Source organism: Protopterus annectens, chromosome 6.part0 (assembly GCF_019279795.1).
Source record: "Protopterus annectens isolate FY-2018-M chromosome 6.part0, PAN1.0, whole genome shotgun sequence".
Lineage (NCBI taxonomy): Eukaryota > Metazoa > Chordata > Ceratodontiformes > Protopteridae > Protopterus > Protopterus annectens.
Genome location: NC_056737.1, coordinates 309302777 through 309326077, shown reverse-complemented (window position 1 = coordinate 309326077; position 23301 = coordinate 309302777). Strand labels below are relative to the sequence as shown.

The 23301-nt window shown below is 41.9% G+C and overlaps 1 protein-coding gene across 1 annotated transcript in view; it reads right to left on the bottom strand.

Moving 5' to 3' along the window:
- RTF1 (RTF1 homolog, Paf1/RNA polymerase II complex component) overlaps window positions 1-23301 on the bottom strand; it is a 2150039-nt gene that overhangs the window by 1034534 nt on the left and 1092204 nt on the right. The window lies entirely within an intron of this gene.

Genomic DNA, 23301 nt, shown 5'->3' with positions numbered 1-23301 from the left:
TTTTGAATTTTGGGACAATGATGTATGTATTCAAGGTGGACAGGTCGAGAATTGGTCTCCAACTTTTTCCTTTCTTGGAACTAGGAACAGTCTGGAGTAGAACCCTTTCCTTGCTCTGCTGTAGGCACTTTTTCCACAGCTCTCATGTTTGCTAACTCCATTATCTGTTGTAAAGCTTCTGTTTTTTGATTTGGAGGTAGATTTGGCATTCCTCTTTGACTGGTATAGTGTGGAAGTGGAATCGGTAGCCTTGATGTATAATTTGCAGAATCCACTTGTCTTTTGTTATATGGTGCCAGTTCTTTGCAAATAAAGTTAACCTTCCGCCTAGTGGAGCTGCTATTTGTTCCCTGGTAGGCGGTTTTAGGAGTAAGTCACTGTGGCTGTGTTGAAGTAGTGGCAGTGGCTGTGCCTCTGTTGTTACCTTGCCACTGTCGTCCTCTGTAGGCACTTCCTCTGGTTTGGTTTCTGCCTCTGGAACGTCTATTCCTGCCCCTTTGAAATCTTGTGGAGTCAGGAAAGGACCAATTCTTGGCAGGCCAGTTCCTGCTAAACCTTGGGGTTGAACCTGCAGGAAATCTTTAACAGTTTGAACTGATTTTGCCTTTTCTTCCATTTTCTTCATAACCTGCTGGGCAGGTGCACCAAACAAACTTGTCTTATCCATAGGAGCATCTAACAATTTAGCTTTAACATGATCTGGTAGAGCTTGCTCCTTTAGCCATGCATGCCTTCTTATCACTGTGCCAGTCATGGCTGATCTAAATGAAGCCTCCAGTGCATCATAGCCACATTTTAAGGAATGGTTACTAACCTGTTGTATATTATTTACCATTTCTAAAACATATTTCTTATCAAGAGCTTCATCAGTGGTTAATTTTTTAGTTAACTGATCAAGCATAAACTCTTGGTATTGTATCATGTGAAACTGGCAGTTTAAAGCTCTAGCTGAGAGAGTAGCTGAAGTGTATACTTTTTACCCCATCTGTCTAATGCCCTTGCTTCCCTTTCAGAAGGAGTAGGGTTTTTAGCTATGGTTGCGGCAACTGCCTTGGGACCCTGGGATATAGTTTCTGGGTCTGCAAGGGGGGCCTTGTACAGGTGGTGATGAGTGTCAGGCACCCTGTAAAATCTGTCTGGTTTGGCAGGGGCTGGGGTAATGAGTCTGGAGCAGAGCAGACATCATTAAAAGCGTCATCTACCACAGAAAGAACAGGAGGTATAGCTAAGGGCCTGTGTTGTGGAAGGTGTAGAAAGGTTCTAAGTCTTTTTCGGGAATCTGAGAATTCTTGTTGCTGCCATTGGAAGTGCTCTCGCATGGCATGCAAGGTTTCCCCAAAGGAGAATTCTTCTGGAGGGGAAGCAGCTGGAATGGATTCTTCAGCATCAGAATCCTCAAAATTGGAGAAAGGGGCCTCTGGCTGGTCAGTAATGTCTGATTCATCTGCAGAATCCTCAGAGGACACTGGCTCAGGGGGCTCTGCCCTGGGTCTCTTATCTGGGGGCTGAGAGGCCCTGTCTGGGTGAGATTGAGATCCTCTAATTAAAGAAATCAAATCTTCTGCCAAGGTGAGCATTTGGGAACTAGAAGAGGGCCTGGTTGGGGGTGGTTTAACAGGCACTGATTTGGTAGTCTTGGCTGCTTTAGCCCTGGCGAAGGCCTTAATGGACATGGCTGCTGGAGGCCTAGCAGCACCACGTGCTGGGGTAGAGACATCCAGGGGAATGGTGTCTGATAAGTTAGTGGGTAAAGTTTCAGAGGCCGATTCAAGAATTGTAGCAGGGGCCTCAAGTGTAGAGATAGATTCGCTGTACCTAGATCAGTTTTCTCGGTTTCGCCGAAACCGAGACACTCGCGTTTGCTTAAGCGTGGTTTCAGCCGAAACCGCGGACCGCTGGTGTCGGTCTTTTTCTTTGCGTTTTGGCAGAAAGTGTAGTCGGAGGTTCCGACGACATAATGTAAGCAAAGTCAGGACCGAAAAACTGTTCTGCAAACTCCGACCGACGCCTAAGCGTTCGTCGGTTAAAGGAAGCACAGGCCGAACAGGCTGCTACGTCGTGGGCTGGGCCTAAACAAGGCAGACAGTAAGAATGGAAATCTTTATGAGGTATTTGTTTCCCACAGGTTAAACAATTATTAACTTTTTCTGACATCGGCTGAGGCAAGAAAGAGTCCCCAACGGGGTACTTAGCTGTAGAAGTCTTCGAAGTAGTATTCGGTAGAAAAAATCTCTGGATCCGACCGACCGGCACTTGCGAACAGCTTCTGCTTCGGGCGCCACGCGGCAAGAAAGACTGAGGAAAATGGCGTCGGCTGATGCCTTTATACCCGGAGTCCAACAGAGATGACGTCGGATGAAGAGCGACATCAGCCGAAGCCGGACCCGGACTTTGGAATCCGGCCGACTGACGGGCTGCCTGACGACAGGACAACCCAGCTGTTATGACTGCAGATGCATCCATGAAGGACATCGGAAGATACCAAACCATTCAAAGCATATTTTTACTCAAGAAAACACTGCAGACAAAACATTCTTCACACTTTTACAATTAGTAAGAATAAACTAACATATGAGCCTGACAGTTCAAAATTCTGAAAATCAAAGTTCCAGAAGAATACACTTCCTCCATATTTATTTAGGTTCATAGGTAGGTATTAGGCTATCTGCCCAAAGGTATTTATAAGCCAGGCTGGAATGTGTTGTCTTTCGCTGCCCCCTTAGATTAGTCCCCACCTCTGTCCTGCAGATCCACTGAAGTGATCCCCGGGGTAAACTTCCTGTTTCCCATTCACTCGTCAAGGTTTCTCTTGAAGAGCGTTAGTGAGGAGCTCTGCCTAATGTAGATTAGAATCTTGTTCCAGAGCACAGGACGTTTCTGGGACAGTAATCTATCCCTCCAGCATGTCCTATTTATTGTTGTGGTTAGGTTTAGATCCCTAGAGCATGTGGCTCTAGGGAATATGGTTTTCTTTAGGTGGAGCATGTCCATCAATTCTGGGTCGGACATGGCCTTGTATGTCAGGCTGAAATCACCTCTGAGTAGGTGGCATGCAACAGAGTACAGCTGGAGTTTCTTCAGTCGAGCTGCAAAGGGCATCTGTTTGAGGCCAGTGATTCTCTTGGTGAGGTACTTCTGTGGTCTTTCCAGCTGTTGCAGGTGTCTTGTAAGGTACATCCCAAATGGGACGTTGTACTCTATGATGGGTCTGATGAGGGATGCGTAAAGGGGCACAATGACCTCTTTTGATCTAGATGCAAACCCTTTTGTGATTAGTTGGGCCACATAGGATTTTCTAACCACTTTGGCAATGTGATTATCAAAGGAGAGAATACTATCTACTTGGGCTCCCAGATCCCTTATTTTATCTTCCATATTTAGGGAGCTACCACCTATGTGGTAGTTTGTGGGTACTTTGTTTTTTTCCAAAGGGGATGAATATCCACTTTTTGGCATTTAGCATGAGGCCATGGTTTTGACACCAGGTATCTGTCTCAGTGAGACCCTTTTGGAGGATGTCTGTGTCAGCCGGAGAGTCAATAATAGCCCCTAGTTTGCAGTGGTCTGCGAACTTGGTCAGCCATAGTCCTCTTGTGCTTGCCTGTACCTCTGAGAAATATATGCCAAACAGGAGGGGTCCTAGGACTGAGCCCTGAGGAATGCCACCTGTAACCAGTTTAGAGTTGGACCTAGCTCCCATAACTCTTACCATGTGGGTTCTGTCCGTGAGCCAGTTGGCAACCCATCTCATGACGTAGGGGTTTATGTTCAGCCTGGTGAGCTCGTCTAATACCAGAATGGGGAATGGTGTTGAATGCCTTTGTGAGGTCTAGGTAGGCTGTGTGGTTCACCTTTCCCTCATCTATAGCCTTGGGAACTGTCTCAAAGAAGTCCACCAGGTTTAGGAGGCATGATCTGCCCTCAAAGCCGAACTGGGTAGGGCCCAGTGTTTGGAGGTTCCCAATGTCTCTGTTAATCAGAGCCATGATGATGCGCTCCATAGCCTTCCAGACCAAGCTAGTCGGGCTTAGGGGACAATAGTTCCCAGGGTCTGCTGTAGCTCCACCTTTGTGGAGCGGAATAACCATTGCTGTGAGCCACTCTATGGGCAGGTAGCCTGTGGAGAGGCTGAGTTTGAACAGTGTGTTTAGGTGAGGGGTTATTTCATCTTTGAGCTCATGTAGGACACAGCCTGGGACAACGTCCGGTCCCACAGATGCTGTGTTTTTGGCTTTGGAGAGGGCTGTTTTAACCTGAGTGTCTGTGATTTTGGGGGCACTACATTCTTCTGGTATGGTTATGGGCACTTTAGGGGGTGTGAAGGGGGTGAAGTTTGCACCGAACTGGTCTGCCAGGATGTTGGCGATATTGGTCAGTTCAGTGTATTTTGTGCCATTCTGCACTAACTCCGAGAAGATCTGGGAATTGCCATTTAGATTCTTGACATAGCTAAAGAATGCCTTGTGGTTATCTTTGGAGTCCTTGGCAATTTTTCTTTCGAAGCTAACCTTGGATGACTTTATGAGGGATCATAGTTTCTTGCCGATACTGATCAGGGATGTCTTCCCCTCTTGGGATTTTACTCTTTTCTGCACTAGTTTCCTCCTAATATTGTACAGCTTGTTTATGGCAGGGGTCCACCAGACTGGTTTCCTTTTCTTGGAGAAGTGAGTCTTGGTTTTGCTTGGGATAGCACGATCCATGCATTCTTGTAGGTGCCCACAGACTGCATTAGTAAAGGATTTTGCAGCTTGGGTAGCGTTATCCTTTAGCATGGGGGATTCGAAACTTTCTACCTCGGTCTTAAGTAACGTGAAGTTTGCTTTTGAAAAGTTTTTCACAGTGGTTTCTTTGACCGGGGGTGGGGGCTGAATGTGGATATCCAGAGTGATTAGCTTATGGTCAGATCTAACCAGCTAGGGGTTGACCTCCAGTGTGGAACACCCGTCACCCATGTTAGTGATGACCAGGTCCAATATGTTGTCACCTCTGGTGGGGGTGTTGACCAGTTGATCCAGGGCATTTGAGTTTATAAATTCTAGGAAATGTTAGACAAGGGAGTTAGTACTTGAGTAGTTCTCAGAGTTAATGTTTGGGTAACTGAAATCATCCAATATCAGGGTGTTTGGTAGGACCTTTATGTTTCCCAGTGTTTCCAGAAATGCGGAATGGGGGTCCTGGGACATGGAGGGTTATCTGTAGCAAGTTACAATTTGAACTGCAGTTCTGCCCTTTGTTAGTTGCACGTGGATAATCTCTGAAATATCGTGCTGTGCGCTACTAACCTGGAGGTGTGGGTATCCTTGATGAAAATGGATACGCCCCCATCTTTTGTATTTCGGTCCGGGTTTTGTGGCTGAAATGTATGGTATGAGTTGTAGACTGGTAGTGCTGGGGTGCTCTCTGGAGCCTTAAACCAGGTTTCTGTTACTGCACATATATTGATTTTCTTCATATCAAGGAGTGCCTCGAGTGCGTACATTTTGAAGTGCAGGCCAACACTAAGGGACTCTGGATAACAAAGTTTGCAGATGACTGCAAACTGGGAGCCATTATTGAATCCCCAAATGATGTGGATACTCTACAAAAGGGCCTTACAGAAACAGATGCTTGGTGCCAGAGCCATGGGCTCAAGCTCAATGCCAAGAAATGTATAGTTATCCCCTTTGGGAAAAAACATGTATCCGTGAATTACCATATAGGTGGCAGTACACTAAACACCGAAAGTTTGATAAGAGACTTAGGGACACAGGTGGACAGTGGTCTCACCTTCGATAACCACATCGCTACAACAGTCAGGAAATCCTTCTATGTGGCACACCTCATTACTAAGGGCTTTTCATCCAGAAAAAAGGAGGTCATTGTCCCACTGTACTCATCCCTCATTATACCAATTATAGAATACAATGCCCCATTTGGTATGTACCTCTCAAGACATTTGCAACAACTGGAAAGGCCACAGAAATACCTCACTAAAAGAATCACAGGCCTAAAGCAGATGCCCTACGCTGACCGCCTTAAAAAAACTCCAGCTATACTCTGTCGCATATCGTCTACTCAGAGGCGATCTTTGCTTAACATACAAGGCCATGTCAAACCCAGAGCTGTTGGACATGCTACACTTAAAGAAATCCCAATCCCTCAGAGCCACACTCTCCAGGGATCTAAACCTTGTCATCACAATAAACAAAACATGCTGGAGGGATAGGTTCCTGACCCAGAGACTCCCCAGACTCTGGAATAGATTGCCCGTACATGTCAAGCAGAGTGCCTCTTTGGTCCTCTTCAAAAGGAACCTTGACGACTGGATGGGAGAAAGGAAATTCACCCCAGGGATCACGTCAGTCGCCCTGCTAGACAGGGGTCCAGGGAAGTAAATAGTGTGGGAAGAAATAGCCAGGGAATTGTTATGGCTAGGCTTGTATAGGCCCTAGGGCTGATAGCCTAGTACCAACCTATGAACCTAGACTTCTGGCACTGAGTAGCATTACCCTCAGTTTTTTTTTTTTTTTTTTTGCCAGAAAGAGAAGGGTTGGAATTAACTAAATGTTTAGCAGCAGTAAGATTAACTAAAGTTATAGCTACTGGGTCAGGTTTGCGATGTGTGTACAGAAACTTTAGAGAGTGATGAACATTATTAGAATTTTTCTTCTTTTCAGGGGCAGCAGGTTGACTATCATAGAAACTGCAGGCAGTGACACACATTCTCCAATATTGACAGCAGAGTAGGGATCGGAGAAGGTTCTGGAAATTCCATCTGTAATAGTCCATAGCATTTTCTGAGGGACTGAAAAATGTCATTGTTCTCCCACTGGCTCATTCTGGAAATTGTCTCACAGAAAGAGCATTCACCATGGGAAGAGTCAGATAACATGCTCTCTTGAGAGTCTGAATCAGAAATCTGAAGAGGAAAACCCTGCACCTCCCCCTTCTGGCAGGGCCAACAAGAGTGGCTCTCCCTTGCCCACAAAGGCAACATCCACAGAGGATGTGGCTAACCACTAGTCTGTAGTAGCTGGAGGTGCTACAAAGGGATCCAGGGTAAAAGATGAGTGGTCTGAGGAAAGAGCTTTGGCCACAGCAGTCACCCACCTACCGCTGAGGCAAACTGTTAGTCTCATGTGGAAGTAAAGGCTGTTTACTTATTTTTTTTTCTTCTGCAGCTGGAAGAAGGAAAGTATAGTTGTGTACCTACCATAAATGTAGATGTTCGAGTGTATTTACTGTTGCAGTCATTACACTTGGGTTATCCTGCTAGCAGGCTACCCGCAGTTGGCCTGAATTCCAAAGTCCTGGTCTGGAGTCGGTTGCTGTCGCCTCTTCCCTGACGTCAGTGCGCCAGGGGTATATAAGATGCAGCCAATGCCATTTTCTTCAGTTTTTCTTGCCCCACATGTCAGGTGCCCCCAAAAGGGTAGGCTAAAAACATTGCTTATAAAAAGCATGCACCAAAATAAACAACACCTTCATTTACAAGCAAATACACCACATAGGTTATATAGAATAGAGAAGTACAGATAAGTCCCACCAAAGAATGGGGGATGGTGGGTGGGTAACCTGGACTGCAACAGTGAATACACTCTAACATCTACATTTATGGTAGGTACACAACTGTACTATAAAAAAGTTAACTAAGAATACTCCACCAGGCACAAATGAATCGAAGCTCCAAGGAAAAAATTGCTTTAATAAGCACTTTAAAACACTCCACAGTAGAGACTGGATCAGTAAAAGAACAATAACGTATCCACATAGACGTTTTCCTCGACAACTTCATCAGTTATACATCAATTTTAAAATGAGGTGGTTTTATATACTGTTTGAATTTAATCACAGATCTCTTGTCCAATCAAGTAGCACAATAAATTAAAATCACTTAATTGAGTAATTAATTCATGAAAGCCATGTTAAAAACACTTGCAAAATGAATACAATTCACTAAAACCATTTATACTCAAATTGTTACATATTTAGTATATATTTAATGTAAGTTTTCCAATGCTTTAAAAACTTTCTATACTTTTAAATGAATCTCTTTGAAAATGTTACTATATAACATGTCATTCAGACTTGTAGGTTTAATATTATAACCAGACACCATCTTGTGGTCATTGAGTTAATTACAGCCACACACTAAACTTTTTAAAAGCTGAAAATACAAGACTTGTCTTTTGAGAATGTATATAAAATTTCAACACAGTGAAGATCATAAAAATAGACCAAGGAAGAACTTCATTAAATCAAAGCTTGGCAGCCCTCATCTTTAAAACTGGGGCCAATGATACCATGTCATTGAGCCCAAAATTACGTCGCATCTAAAAAGAGCTGCCAGTACAACTCTTTGTAGTCAATAAGTGTCTCCCACATCCCCCCTCTTGGGTTAGTGGGAACCACTTCCAATACAAAAATGAGTAGCCTGTGGTGTTACATTTTGTTGAATGCCTACTCAATGCATTTTTTCTTTCATCACCCTGACATCATATAAGTGCTCAGATATTCTCTGTCTGAGCTTTCTTTCACTCTTTCCGACATAGAAAGAGGGACATTTTTGCAAACGGCTAAATATATGATGCCTTTAGTGTCACAATTGGCGAATGTATTTAAACGGAGGGTCTTATTCCTTGCTTCTAATACCATACTATCCCCACAAATCAAATAAGAGCAATATTTACATTTCCCACACTTTTGTAAGCCCTTCTTGGATTTGTCATAATTGTTACACACATTGTTTTTCTTCCCCATTTCAAGATAATTCTTGATAGTTTTCCCTCTCGATATACATGGGTTAATTCATTGTCAAAAATACATTCAAGATCTGAAAATTTTGAAAAGTTGTCCCATTCTCTAGAGAATATGTTCCTAACAAAGGCAGATTGTTCACTGAAGGTAGTGATTAACCCTGTCCCCTTTCCAGCAAGATGACCTCCCAACCCTGAAGTATGAGTGATAGTTTCTTCTATCCCTAAGATTGGGGCAAAGGTGTCTGATCTTTTTATACTAACCTCCTCCAACACCTTATTAAACATCTCTAAAGGGTATCCTCTCTGAATAAAGAGATTCTTTAAAAATTCTGTTTCCTCCAGGAAAGCTTTGTTGTCCGAGGTCATTCTACTGCACCTAACCAGTTGCCCTTTCACCACACCCTTCTTCTGATGGGGGGGATGGCAACTGGTAAAGTGCAGATAGGAATTAGAAAAAGTTTCTTTCCTGAAAATTCTTGATGACAGTTTCCCTTCTTGTTTCTCAATGTGAACATCGAGGTATTTTAACTTTTGTTCATCAAAATTGCTGGTAAATTTCAGAAATGTGGAGGTGTTATTAACAAAGGCCAAAAGGTTGTTAAAGTTTTCCATACTACCCATCCAGAAAAAACATAAATCATCTAGGTACCTAGTGTATAGGGAGCATTCCTTCATCAGAGGAGAATTGAGAAGAAAAGTTTCTTCCCAATAAGCCATGATAATATTGGCATATGTGGGTGCACAATGTGCCCCCATTGCAACACCCCTTTCTTGTTTGAAGTACTCCCCTTGAAAGTAGATGAAATTATTTTTTAACACTATTTCCATGAATGTTAAAGTATTGACAAAATCAATGTGTGTTAGTTTTTTACTTTCAATTAATTTTTCTTCAAACCAAGAAAGCCCCAATTCGTGTGGGATGCAACCAAACAAATCAATCACGTCCATAGTTCCAAACCCAAGACGTTCACTATACAATGAAGGTTTAATCCTTCTCAACAAGTCCCAGGAGTCTTTTAGAACATTTTCACTTCCCTCGAGTACTTGTTTGATTTTGTAATCAACGAATTTTGCTAAAGGGGCTGTTATTGATCCTTCAGCCAACACAATAGGTCTGAGGGGTGGGTCACAGGCATTTTTGTGGACTTTGGGAATCCCGAAGATGCAGGGAATCTTTGGTTTATCTACAAACAAAAATTTGTAAGTGTCTTGATCTATTGAACCCTGCATTAACATGTCATATAATAAAAGATGAATCTTTCTATAGGCCATGTTCACTTCAGTTAATGGATACCCTGGTGTATTTTTCAGAATCATTAAGTAAGTCCAACATTTTCCCTTCAGACTGTATTGTGTCCATGACTACCACCCTCCCCTTGTCTGGTTTCATTACTCTCAGGTTGTGATTTTCACAAATAGTTCTCAAAGTGTTTTTCTCTTCCTGGGTTAAGTTCGAATGAAAAGTTCTTGTTGTCAGGTGATTCCTTATCTCATGCTCAACTTTCAATTCAAAATTCCTAAGTTGGGGGTGAGTCGGGGGGTTGAATGTACTTTTCCGCTTCAAACTTTGTCCCTGATCATCTGACTTTTTGTCCTTGAAAAAAAGTTCCAAGTTCTTTTTCCGAATAAACAATTTAATGTCTACCAGTAGTTTGAAAATATCAGTTTTTTGTGTAGGCACAAAAGTGAAGCCTTTGGAAAAAAGGTTAAACCAGCTCTTGTCAATACTAACACTGGAATAGTTATATATATTGAACCCGTTAAAACTCCAGGTATTCAAACTGTTGATAATATCAACTTCCTGTTCAATCCTTCTTGTGTCATCTAATAAAATCTCCCCCCCTCCCCCCCCTGTAGTTTTTTGAGTTGTAGTAGACCCTACCCTGCTGCATGAGCCTCTCTGATCTCCTTAGGGGGGGATACTCGTCTGTGTCTAGTATTTCTTCATGTTGTTCTTCCATAACAGTTTCCCCCCATTCTCCATCAAAATTATCTTCTTTCCTCCATTTCCCATAGTCATTCCTGTGGGTGGTTCTAGGTCTGGGATAGTGGGTTTTGTTTTTATATTCCCCTTGGTCCCTTTTAATTTTCCCTATCTTCCTGTTCTGAACCTCCTTACACTTAGTGTCAACTTTTTCAAAAACATTCTCATATTTTTTCTTATTAGCATCTACTGTATATAACAAGTCATTTGTAATAGCTTTATTAATGTTCTCTATATCTCCTTGCAGCTTTTGCATTAACATTTCATTGTTGTTGATAATAGCTCTCATAACATTTAAACCACAATTGTCAAAGATAGAAATAAGTTCCCCATGAAAATCAGAGCCTTCAGTAACATTATTAGGGTATTTGCAAACCCTAAGGCCCTTAGGAACAATATTTGAAGTAATACAATGCTTGAGATAATCATTGTCAATTTCAAGCGTTTTAAATTTTATTAAATAAAATTCCAAATCATTTAAAAGCGTACTAAAGCTTGTATTACTGTATTTAGTTGGACTGCTTTGAGTTTCAAAGCTATACTTCGCTTTGAAGCAGTCAGAAAACAGTTTTTGTGTACCTGTAATAAGATTAGATTTGTCCATACGGGTTTGTTGCCGTGTACGCTGACTTTTCGGTCTAACAGAGGCCGCTTCAGCTCCATTGTTGTTAGCGTTGATAAAATCCACTGTAATGTGTGGAAAACCGTCTAAGCTATTTCCACAGTTCACATCTTCCTCGATTGAAGTGCTGCTTACATCATTAGTAATGAGTGCATCTAATTCAACCTGCTTCCGGTTAGCTTCCTGGTTCCCCGGTGGTTGCTTAAGGACAGCAAGTGAAGCAAATGACAACTGTACTATGTTCGTCGTGTTTCACTGTTGCAGTCATTACACTTGGGTTGAATCCCAAAGCTGAGGTTGGGCGGCTGGGTCTAAATAGAATTAGGAGTGGCTATGAGGCCCTGCAGAACTGCAGTGGCAAAGCCTGCTCTGGATTTAGAGTAAAGGGGTAAGTGGTAGTGCTTAGTAAAAGTGTGCACTGAAGTCCAAGTTGCAGCCTCCAAAATATCCTTGGTTGGTACACCTCTGAGGAAGGCTGCTGAGGTGGCTGCTGCCCTGGTCGAATGTGGCCTAATGCCCTTAGGCACTGATGTGCCATGTTGTGAATAGCAGAAACGAATGCAGTGTCCTATCCACTTTGAAATAGTCTGCTTTGAGATGGCCTTTCCTTGTGATCCTGCAGCATATGCCACTTAAAGTTGCTCAGTCTTTCTGAAAGCTTTAGTTTTGTCCAAGTAGAAGCGTAGCTGTCTGTGTATGTCCAAAGAATGCAGAAGTCTCTCTCCTTTATTCTGGGGATTTGGATAAAAAGTAGGCAAATGAATGGTTTGATTAAGAGCCACACTGGATACTACCTTTGGCATAAATGTTGGGTTTGTCCTTAGAGAAACCCTGTCCGGATTGAAAATGATAAAAGGTTCCACAGCCATTAATGCCTGTAACTCTGAGACTCTTCTTGCTGAAGTTATTGCTAGAAGCAGAGCTGTTTTCCAAGATAAGAATTTTATCTCGGCTGTATTGGCTGTCTCAAAAGGAGGCAATGTGAGCTTTTCCAAGACAAAACTGAGGTCCCATGTAGATATCAGTGCTCTCCTTGGGGGTCTTATGTTTTTGGCCCCTCTGAGGTACTGCCTTAGCAGTGGAAGTGAAAAAATAGGTGGTTCCGTATTGTAATGAGCTGAAATGGCAGAGGCATGGATCTTAATTGATGAGAAGGATAGGCCTTTGTCCACCATCTCAGTTAGGTATTGTAAAATCTGAGGAATATTTGGAACAAGCGGGTCAATTCCTTATGCCTGGTTCCAAGCACAGAATCTCTTCCATTTTTCTGCAGAAGATTTCCTGGTGTTGGGCCTCCTGGCTTCCAAAATAACATCCATAAAGTATAGTTTTGTACCTACCATAAATGTAGATGTTCGAGTGTCTTCACTGCTGCAGTCATTACACTTGGGTTATCCTGCAGTCAGGCAGTCCCGCAGTCGTCCAGAGTTCCAAAGTCTTGGTCCGGCGTCAGTTGCTGTCGCCTCCTCCCTGAAGTCAGTGCGTCAGGGGTATACAAGAAGCAGCCAATGCCATTTTCTTCAGTTTTTCTTGCCCAAGATGTCAGGTGCCCCCAAAAAGATAGGCAATACATATCGCTTACAAAACATACAATAAGGTAAAAACAAAACCTTCAGTAACCAGCAAATATACCACATAGGTAGTATAGTGTAGAAAGGTATAGATAAGACCCAGCTAAGAAAGAGGGGATGGCGGGTGGGTAACCACGACTGCAGCAGTGAAGACACTCGAACATCTACATTTATGGTAGGTACAAAACTGTACTATGTTCATCATTTTTCACTGCTGCAGTCATTACACTTGGGTTGAATCCCAAAGCTGAGTCAGGGTGGCTGGTTCTATAGAGGACTTGGTGTGGCTATGAGGCCCTGTAGCACTGCAGTGGCACAGCCAGCTCTGGATCTAGAATAAAGAGGCAAGTGGTAATGTTTGGTAAAGGTGTGCACTGATCTCCAAGTTGCAGCTTCCAAAATGTCTATGGTAGGTACTCCTCTAAGGTAGGCAGTAGAAGTGGCAGTTGCCCTGGTGGAATGTGGTCTAATGTTAGAAGGTACAGGTTTCCCATGCTGTGTGTAGCAGAACCGAATACAGTGTCCTATCCACTTTGAAATGGTCTGCTTTGAAATAGCCTTTCCCTGTGATCCTGCAGCATATGATACAAGCATATCATATATAGAGAGTCTTTTCACCAGTATCCCCAATGATTATGGTATAGATGCAGTAAGAGCACATATGACAGAATTAAAAATGGACAACACCGAGACTATGAATATCTGTTGCATGTTGGACCTGGTCTTAAATAATAACATTTTCTTGTATGATAATACGGTATATGCACAAACATGGGGGGTGGCCATGGGCACCCCCTGTGCTAATGCATATGCCAACCTTGTTGTCTACAAATGGGAAAAAGAACACATTTTTAATGATCCTAGGTTTGACAACGTGGTTTTATACAGATGATTCGTAGATGATATTCTATTATTGTGGACTGGGGATGCTGTCACTTTGAACGATTTTATTAATTTTATGAATACTACCACATCTTTTTTCAAATTTACTTATGAATATTCTAAATTAAGTATTAATTTCTTAGACATTACCATTATGAAAAGAATCAACAATGAATTAGCTACTACACTTTACAGAAAATCCTGTTGGAGGAATGGAGTTCTCCATTTTGACAGTTTACACCCACGTCACATTTTTCAAAATATTGTAAAGAATCAGATGAATAGGATACTAAGGATATGTAGTGATGAATCAGATGCACTACAATTAATTAACTCTCAGAAGAAATATTTTATGGATAGGGGATATCCTATAAAGTTGATAAATGATGTAACAGAATCCTTACTTGGGAATTCAATACCTCAGACAGTGTCATTTAAATCACAGAATAAAAAGAAAATGATTCAAAGTATAGAATATGATATTAAATACACCAGTGACGTGCAACACTTAACCAGTATTGTGAAAGGGAATTGGAAAATTTTGTTATCAGATCTAACACTTTCAGGACTACTTGGGGAAAAACCGGCCTTTAGATACAATAATTGTATGAGTTTAAAAAGGTTGTTATGCAACGAGAAATTAGATATCGTACCTATTGACATCAGGGCTCAAATGAAAACAGGTACCTTTCCTTGTGGAAAATGCTCACTTTGTAGATATATTAATAGGAAAGGAGACTTTAATGTCCCAGATGTTGAGTTTAGTTTAAAACCTACTTTTTATGCAACTTGTAACACTAGAAATGTTGTTTATTTAGCTACGTGCAACCATTGCAATAGTTATTACGTGGGTATGACATCACGAAGGTTTAGAGACCGGATATACAATCATATTTATGACATAAGAAGAAATAGTTCCACCAATGCATTGGCTATGCACTGCAGCACTCACCCTCAACACAGTTTTGTGTTTCAGATCCTGCAAATAATAGATCCCAATAGAAGAGAAGGTGACCATATGAATACTTTGGAAACATTTGAACTGAGGTGGATTTTAAGATTGAAAGCTCACTTACCACCTGGCTTAAATACTATGGTTAATATCCGGCCTGCCCTGTTAGGTCCTGCATGACCCACCATATTATTATATTATATTTTTCTTGTGAGCAAGTTACATGTTTTGTTATATCCAGCCTATCAGCAGGATCTTTATATCATGGCGAATTTTTTCGTTTTCCAATTTCCGTTTGTTGGATTTAGTATATATTTTATGAATATCCATATTTGTCGTTTAATAACATTGACACACCATGTCCATATTAATATTTACTACATAACATACCTAATAGTACTCTCATACATTTTGTTATTTAAGGAACTAATTATAACTATTTTTCGTTGTCTTGAGGATGTTGTCTTTGTTAGACACAGATGTTAGTAGAATAGTGATATATACTTTCGTGCATTTTTAAATGTTCCTATATCTACATCAGCTATCTCAGTCTTTTAGTTATTTAGCCTCGGCTTTTATTGGTCGAAATACAGTTGATCTTTTCTGACATGATCCTTAACGGAAGTATGTTTTTATGAGTCTTTAATATGTGATACATAGAAATATTACAGTATCGTATGGATTTTTACGGCCCTGTGATTGATATTAGAAAAATTGGATAGGATGTTTTTATGCTTTGAGATTGAAAAATCATTATAATAACAGGTCATGGAATAAGGATTTCCTTAAAACGTAATATTCTGTTTGTGCTGCTTATAGACACAATACACATCATTAGTTTTTATATATATACGCAGTCATACATAACCTTATAATATTTATAAGATTAATTTTGTTATTTTTAGCTTTGCCATAGATATTATCTTGGAACTTTTTATATATAGATTTTGCGTTTATTTGATGTATTTTTTATCATACTTATAATATATTTCAATAATATCTTTAAAATAGATGTTTATTCAAGAACATCAATTACAACTAAATGAATTTTTTGGGCTGTTTAGAAAGTTAATGACCTTTTTTAGTTATAGGGCTTGATAGAATCAATGAAAAATAGTTTTTGTGCTTTTATGCACTCATTAACTATTTTAGTTTTTAGTTTAATTTTTGTTAGCCCCTTAGCCTTTTAGCTTAGGCTTTTATTTTAGTTGCAGTATAATTAATTATTTGATATACATCTTTGGTGAAAGATTATTTAATGAGATTATTAACATATTATGTTTTAAAATGTCGTAATGACGCATGGTATTTCAAGCTCCATGACTGATATAACAAACGAAAAGCATGCATTTCGTTTTGTTTTGTTGAATTTAAAATGCGGCGTATAATAACAAGCATCCAGAATTGTTTACTTCCCAAATATGGGCATGACTTCCTTAAGAACTATCTGTAGTAGTTTAATTGTACTAATTACAGGCATAATACATGATATTGACTTTTATACGTTTATGAGACTTTAAATTATGAAGGGTCATTTGTATTGAAAGTATTTTAAAACAATATATTCAAGCCTTTTTTACTGAACGCAAATATACCAGCGTTATTTTGATGATTCATCTTAACAGTGCACTGATTTACTTGTTAATTGATTGAATAATTGACAATATGTTTTCATTATAAAGGCAGCTGAAATCTTTGTGAAATTTGTAACCTGATGAAGCGCATTTTATTGCGTGAAAGCGCTCGTTTTTGTTTTTACTAATAAAAGACTAAAAACTTTCTTCCTCGTGGTGGTTTCAAGCAATATTTAAGCCATGATACAAGCAATTGTTCAGTTTTTCCGAAAGCTTTTGTTTTGTCCAAGTAGAAGCGTAATTGCCTGTGTATGTCCAAGGAGTGTAGAAGTCTCTCCCCTTTATTCTGGGGATTTGGATAAAAAGTTGGCAAGTGAATAGTTTTGTTAAGAGCCACACTGGATACCACCTTAGGCATGAAAGAAGGGTTTGTTCTTAAAGAAACCCTGTCTTGGTGAAAAATGATGAAAGGCTCCACTGCCATTAGTGCCTGTAGTTCTGAGACTCTTCATGCTGAGGTTATTGCCAGAAGCACAGCAGTTTTCCATGATACATATTTTAATTCTGCTGAATAGGCTGTCTCAAAAGGAGGTAAAGTGAGCTTTTCCAAAACAAAATTGAGGTCCCAAGTAGGTGTTGGTGCTCTCCGGGGTGGTCTTATGTTTTTAGCCCCTCTGAGGTACTGCTTTAGCAATGGATGAGAGAAAATAGGAGGATCTGTGTTGTAATGAGCCGAGATGGCAGAGGCGTGGATCTTAATGGATGAGAAGGACAGTCCTTTGTCCAGCATCTCAGTTAAGTATTGTAGTATCTGAGGAATGTTAGGGACAAGAGGATCAAGGCTTTGAGCCTGGTTCCAGGCACAGAATCTCTTCCACTTTTCTGAATAAGATTTCCTGGTGCTAGGCCTCCTGGCCCGCAAAATGACATCCATAACAGCTTTAGAGAGAGGTGTTGTCTGTTTGGCTAATGAATCTGCCACGCAGCCAGGTTTAAGGTTTTGAGAGGACTGTGCAGGATCTGATTTTGTTGAGTCAGTAGGTGTGGAATTTGAGGCAAAATGCAAGGTGGGCCTTGAGCTAAGTTCTTTAAGATTGGGTACCAATGCTGGCGTGGCCAGTCTGGAGCAATCAGAATCATCTGTGGTTTTTCTTGTCTGGCTTTTAGGAGTACCATTGAAAGGAGAGGCAGTGGTGGAAAGGCATAAACTTTTAGGCTTTTCCAGCTGAACGCAAGAGCATCCACTTTCCATGCTTGTGTGTGATAAGTCCTTATGCAGAATTTTTGTAGTTGGCAATTCAGTGGGGAGGCAAAAAGATCTATGTCCGGGCACCCCCATTTTTGCATTATCATGCTGAAGACTTGTGGATTTAATTTCCACTCGTGAGGATCCATGATGTTTCTGCTTAAGTCATCTACCAGAGTATTTTTCTTTCCTGGCAGGAATTGTGCTTGCAGATGAACTTGATAAGTTAGAGCTGTGTTCCACAAGGTCATGGCTTGTCTGCATAGGGGGTAAAGAATGAGTGCCCCCTTGCTTGTTTATGTGCCACATTACTGTGGTGTTGTCTGTCTTTAATAATAATTGTCCTGGATGCAGAAGGTCCTTGAAAGTTGTTAGGGCACTTTGTACAGCCAATATCTCTTTTTGATTGATGTGAAGATGCATTTGGTCTGTGGTACATTTGCCCTGAATACATTTTCCTGCCATGTGTGCTCCCCCAGGCATAATCCGAAGCATCTGTTGTTAAAGTCTGCCTGGCTGTGGGAAGAGTGAAAGGCTGACCCTTGTTGAGGTGACATGCCTGTGCCCACCATCCAAACTCCTGTTGTAGGCAGGGAAATAGTGGTATTACTGTTTCCAAACTGTGAGAGTGTTGAGTCCAAACACATTTTAGGTACCATTGTAGTTTCCTCATATGCAGTCTGGCACATGGAATAAGTAGTATGCAGGATGTCATGAATCCCAAGGCCTGCAGAATTTTTCTTGCAGGGAGTTGGGACTCTGTTGCCATCAATTGAAAATACTGAGTCAGTTGTCCTTGTTTGTCTGGCGTGAGATAAGCCATCTGGGCCGTTGTATTTGAGCTGGCACCCAGGAATATTATCTCTTGTGAGGGCACTAGTTTTGACTTCTTTTGGTTTACTGTGTACCCTAGGCAAATTAGCAACCTTTTTACAAACGCCAGATGCTTTAGAAGAATGTCCTTGCTGTTTGCTTGAATCAGGCAGTCGTCCAGGTATGGATATATTTGAATTCCTTTTTGTTTGCAAAATGCAATTACTGGTGCCAGGCACTCTATGAAGACCCTGAGCGCAGTAGATAAGCTAAAGGGCAGTGCAGAAAATTGGTAGTGCATTGAACCAGCTATGAATCTGAGGTATCTTCTGCAATTTTGTCTGATAGGGACATGCAGGTATGTCACTTTGAGGTCCAAAGTAACAACCCAAGCTTTCTTGCCCAACATGGGAAGGAGCTGCTGTAGTGTCAACATTTTGAATTTCGAAACAACCGGGTAAGTATTTAGAGTAGAAAGGTCTAGTATGGGTCTCCAGGCTTTGTCCTTTCTGGGGACCAGGAAGAGTCTTGAATAAAATCCTTGTCCATGTTCCTGCTGTGGCACTTTTTGAATAGCTCTCATGTTCATGAGGGCTGTAATTTGCTTTTGTGCCTCTGCCCATTGATTTTGTGGCAGGTCTGGCATTCCTTTTAGCCTTGGTAAAGTGTGAAAGTGGAACCTGTAACCTTGAGACACAATATTCAGAACCCATTTCTCTTGGGTGATTGCTTTCCAGTTTTGCGAAAAAAGTGCTAGTTTCCCCCCTAAGGGAGCTGCCAAAAGGGAAGAGCTTGGCATTGTAAGGGGGAAGTCATTGGGACAGGTTCCTGTAAGGTTGTGACTTGTCTTCACCTCCTTCTGGGGTTGAAGCACCCCACTGTCGTGGTCTGTACGAGCCTTGGAGCTGAGATCTGCCTCTTGGGCGTCTGTATCTGCCTCTTTGTGGCCTGGCTGACACTGGAAAGGACCAATTTTTTGTAGGCCAATTCCTGCTAAATTGAGGTGGCTGTACCTGTAAGAAATCCTTCACTGTTTGCATAGATTTTGCCTTATCCTCCATTTTCTTTAATACCTCTTCTGCCTTAACACCAAATAAAATATCTTGCTGTAAAGGAGCATCCAATAATTTTCCCTTAACATGATCTGGTAAACTTTGTTCTTTTAACCAAGCATGCTTTCGAATCACAGATCCTGTAAAGTACAGTTTTGTACCTACCATAAATGTAGATGTCTGATAGGTATGCATCTGCAGTCCTAACATATGGGTTGTCCTGCCTCAGGCAGCCCTTCGGTCGGCCGGATTCCAAAGTCTGGGTCTGGCGTCGGCTGATGTCGCACTCCACTCGACGTCATAGCTGTTGTGGTATAAAGGCATCAGCCAACGCCATTTTGCTCAGTGTTTCTTGCCCCAGATGCCAGGTGCCCTCTAGGAAGGCTAAATTTGGATAAATGCAAATAATTCCAAACAGTAGAGAGCAAAAAATATAAATATATATACATATATACAAAAACAAATACACCATAATAATTTCCCCCAGCTAGCTAAAAGAGGGGTAGGTACCCTAGGAATACCACAGAGGGGAAGGAGGGTGGGTAATCCTGATTGCAGATGCATACCTATCGGACATCTACATTTATGGTAGGTACAAAACTGTACTATGTCCTTCAAGGATGCATCTGCAGTCCTAACATATGGGTAGAATACCATAGCCAAACTGGGGGAGGAGGCACTAAGATAAAGATGGTGTAGTCAAGATCCCTTGCAACACAGCAGTTGCAAAACCTGCTCGGGATCTGGAGTATAAAGGAAGGTTATAATGCTTGGCAAATGTATGCACGGAGCTCCAAGTAGCAGCTTCTAAAATGTCTTTGGTAGCCACTCCTCGTAGGAAAGCTGTAGTGGTGGCTGTAGCTCTTGTGGAATGAGGTCTGATATTTTCAGGAGTTGTCTTTCCATGAAAAGAGTAGCAAAATCGTATGCAATTTCCTATCCATTTTGAGATTGTCTGTTTTGAAATTGCTTTTCCTTGCATTCCTGTTGCATATGCTACCAGAAGTTGGTCAGTTTTTCTGTTGGTCTTAGTTCTGTCCAGGTAGTAGCGTAATTGTCTGTGCACATCCAAGGTATGTAGCAGTCTTTCCCCCCCTGTTCTGTGGGTTGGGGAAGAATGTAGGTAAATGAATTGCTTGGTTCAATGATACTCTGGAGACCACTTTTGGCATAAAGGTAGGGTTGGTTCTCAGAGACACTCTATCCTGATGGAAGATAAGGAAGGGCTGTACTGCCATTAATGCCTGTAATTCAGATACCCTTCTTGCTGAAGTAATTGCTAGCAGGAAAGCAGTTTTCCAAGACAAGAACTGTAAATCTGCTGTTGCTGCCGGTTCAAAGGGGGGAAGTGTTAGCTTTTCCAGCACAAAGTTGAGATCCCATGTAGGCAAAGGTGGTTTCCTTGGAGGCTTTACGTTTTTGATTCCTCTCAAGAACTGTCTGAGTAGAGGATGAGAGAAGACAGGAGGATCCATGTTGTATTCTGCTGAGATTGCTGATGCATGAATCTTACTGGAGGAGTAGGACAGGCCATTGTGGAACAGTTCTGCTAAGTATTCCAGGATGTGTGCTATGTTTGCCAATGAGACATTTTCCCCCTTTGCTGCACTCCACATGAGGTATCTTTTCCATTTGGCTGAATAAGTTTTCCTTGTGGAGGGTCTGCGAGCCTCTAGGATAATGTCCTTAACCCTCTGAGATAAATCTGGGTTATTTTGTCTTATGCAATATTCCAAGCCGCTAGCTGCAGTGTTTTCAAGTTTGGATGTAGGATCTTGTAGTTGTTCTGTGTTAGGAGTAAGGGACATAGAGGTAGAGGCCATGCTTGTGTCCGAGACATGCTTCTCAGTAGCGGGTACAAATGTTGCCTCGGCCAGTCTGGAGCTATCAGGATTACCCTTGGCTGATCCTCTTTGATCTTCAGTAGGACTTTGTACATCAAAGGAAGAGGTGGGAATGCATATGCTGTCAGGTTTTTCCAGCTGAAGGAAAAGGAGTCCACCCTCCAAGCAAGTGGGTGGTATGCCCTTGTGCAGAATTTCTTCAATTGGTGGTTGTATGGGGAGGCGAACAGGTCTATCTCTGGTAGTCCCCATTTCTTTATGGTTTTGAAGATATCTGGATGCAGCATCCATTCGTGAGCATCCGTGGTATTCCTGCTTAAGGTGTCTGCTAGTGAATTTTCTTTTCCTGGTACAAATCTGGCCTGAAGTTGAATGTTGAGATTCAGGGCCACATTCCACAGGTCCATTGCCATCCGGCATAGAGGATATGAGTGTGTACCTCCCTGTTTGTTGATGTACCACATGACTGTGGTATTGTCCGTCCTTATCAGCAAGTGACCTTGTTGAAGGAATGGTCGGAATGCCTGGATTGCATGTTTCACTGCCAGCATCTCCTTTAAATTTATGTGTAGATTCAGCTGGTCTTGGGTCCACAGGCCTTGTATGCACTTGTCCACCATGTGTGCCCCCCCAGCCTAGGTCTGAGGCGTCCGTGGTGATGGTCTGGATTGGATGAGGTTTGTGGAAAGGCAGTCCTCTGTTCAACCGACAGGCCTGAGCCCACCACTGGAATTCTTGCTTCAGGCATGGAATTATTGGAATCTGGGCTTCTAGACTGTGCTTGTGTTGAGACTATACATTCCTTAGGTACCATTGCAACTTTCTCATATGCAGTCTGGCATGCGGAATCAATATTATGCAGGATGCCATGTAACCCAGGGCTTGCAGGACTTTCCTTGCAGTAAGCTGAGTTTGTGTTGTTAATGTCATGAAATATACTGGTAGCTGTTTTTGTTTTTCTTCTGTGAGAAAAGCCATCTGAGTTGATGTATCCAGTTCTGCACCCAAGAATGTTATCCTTTGGGATGGTACTAGTCTTGATTGTTGCATGTTGACCGTGTATCCCAAGGCTTGCAACAATTGTAGGACCTTTTCCAAATCTTTTGTTAATTTTGCCTTGTCCGCTTGTATTAGGCAGTCGTCCAGGTATGGGTAAATTTGAATTCCCTGAAGCCTGCAATGAGCAATTACTGATGCCAGGCATTTCGTGAATATTCTGGGCACAGTAGATAAGCCAAAGGGCAATGCTGAGAATTGATAATGCTCTGATCCTGCAAGAAATCTGAGGTGTCTTCTGCAATCTGGTCTTATAGGGACGTGCAGGTATGCCTCCTTGAGATCTAGAGTCACCAGCCAAGACTCCTTGCCCAGCATGGGAAGAAGTTGCTGGAGGGTCAGCATTTTGAATTTTGGAACAATGAGGTATGTGTTCAGAGCGGACAAGTCAAGAATAGGTCTCCATTGATTTTCTTTTCTTGGTACAAGGAAAAGCCTGGAGTAAAATCCTTGGCCTTGTTCCATAGGCGGTACCTTTTCTATAGCTCTCATCCTTAATAAGTTGTTGATTTGTCTTAGAGCCGCCTGTTTTTGGCTTGGTGGTAGGTTTGGCATTCCTCTCTTTTTTGGTAGAGTGTGGAAGTGAAACCTGTAGCCTTTGTCTATTGTTTGTAAAGTCCATTTGTCTCCTGTAATGTAATGCCAGTTGTGGGAGAATAAAGCTAGTTTTCCGCCCAAGGGTGCTTCCAGTTGTTCCCTGGTAGGCGGAATCAGAGCCAAGTCATTGTGTCTGTCCAGTGGAAGTGGTTGTAGTTGAATCTGTGGCAGTACTTCTCTGATTGGTACGTTGCCACTGACGTCCCCTGTAAGCACCCCTGGATTGACCTCTGCATCTTGGGCGTCTATTTCTGCCTCTCTGTGCTCTAGAGGTGTCTGGAAAGGACCAATTCTTCGAAGGCCAATTTCTGCTAAACCTCGGAGGTTGTACCTGTAAGAACTCCTTGACTGTTTTGACAGATTTAGC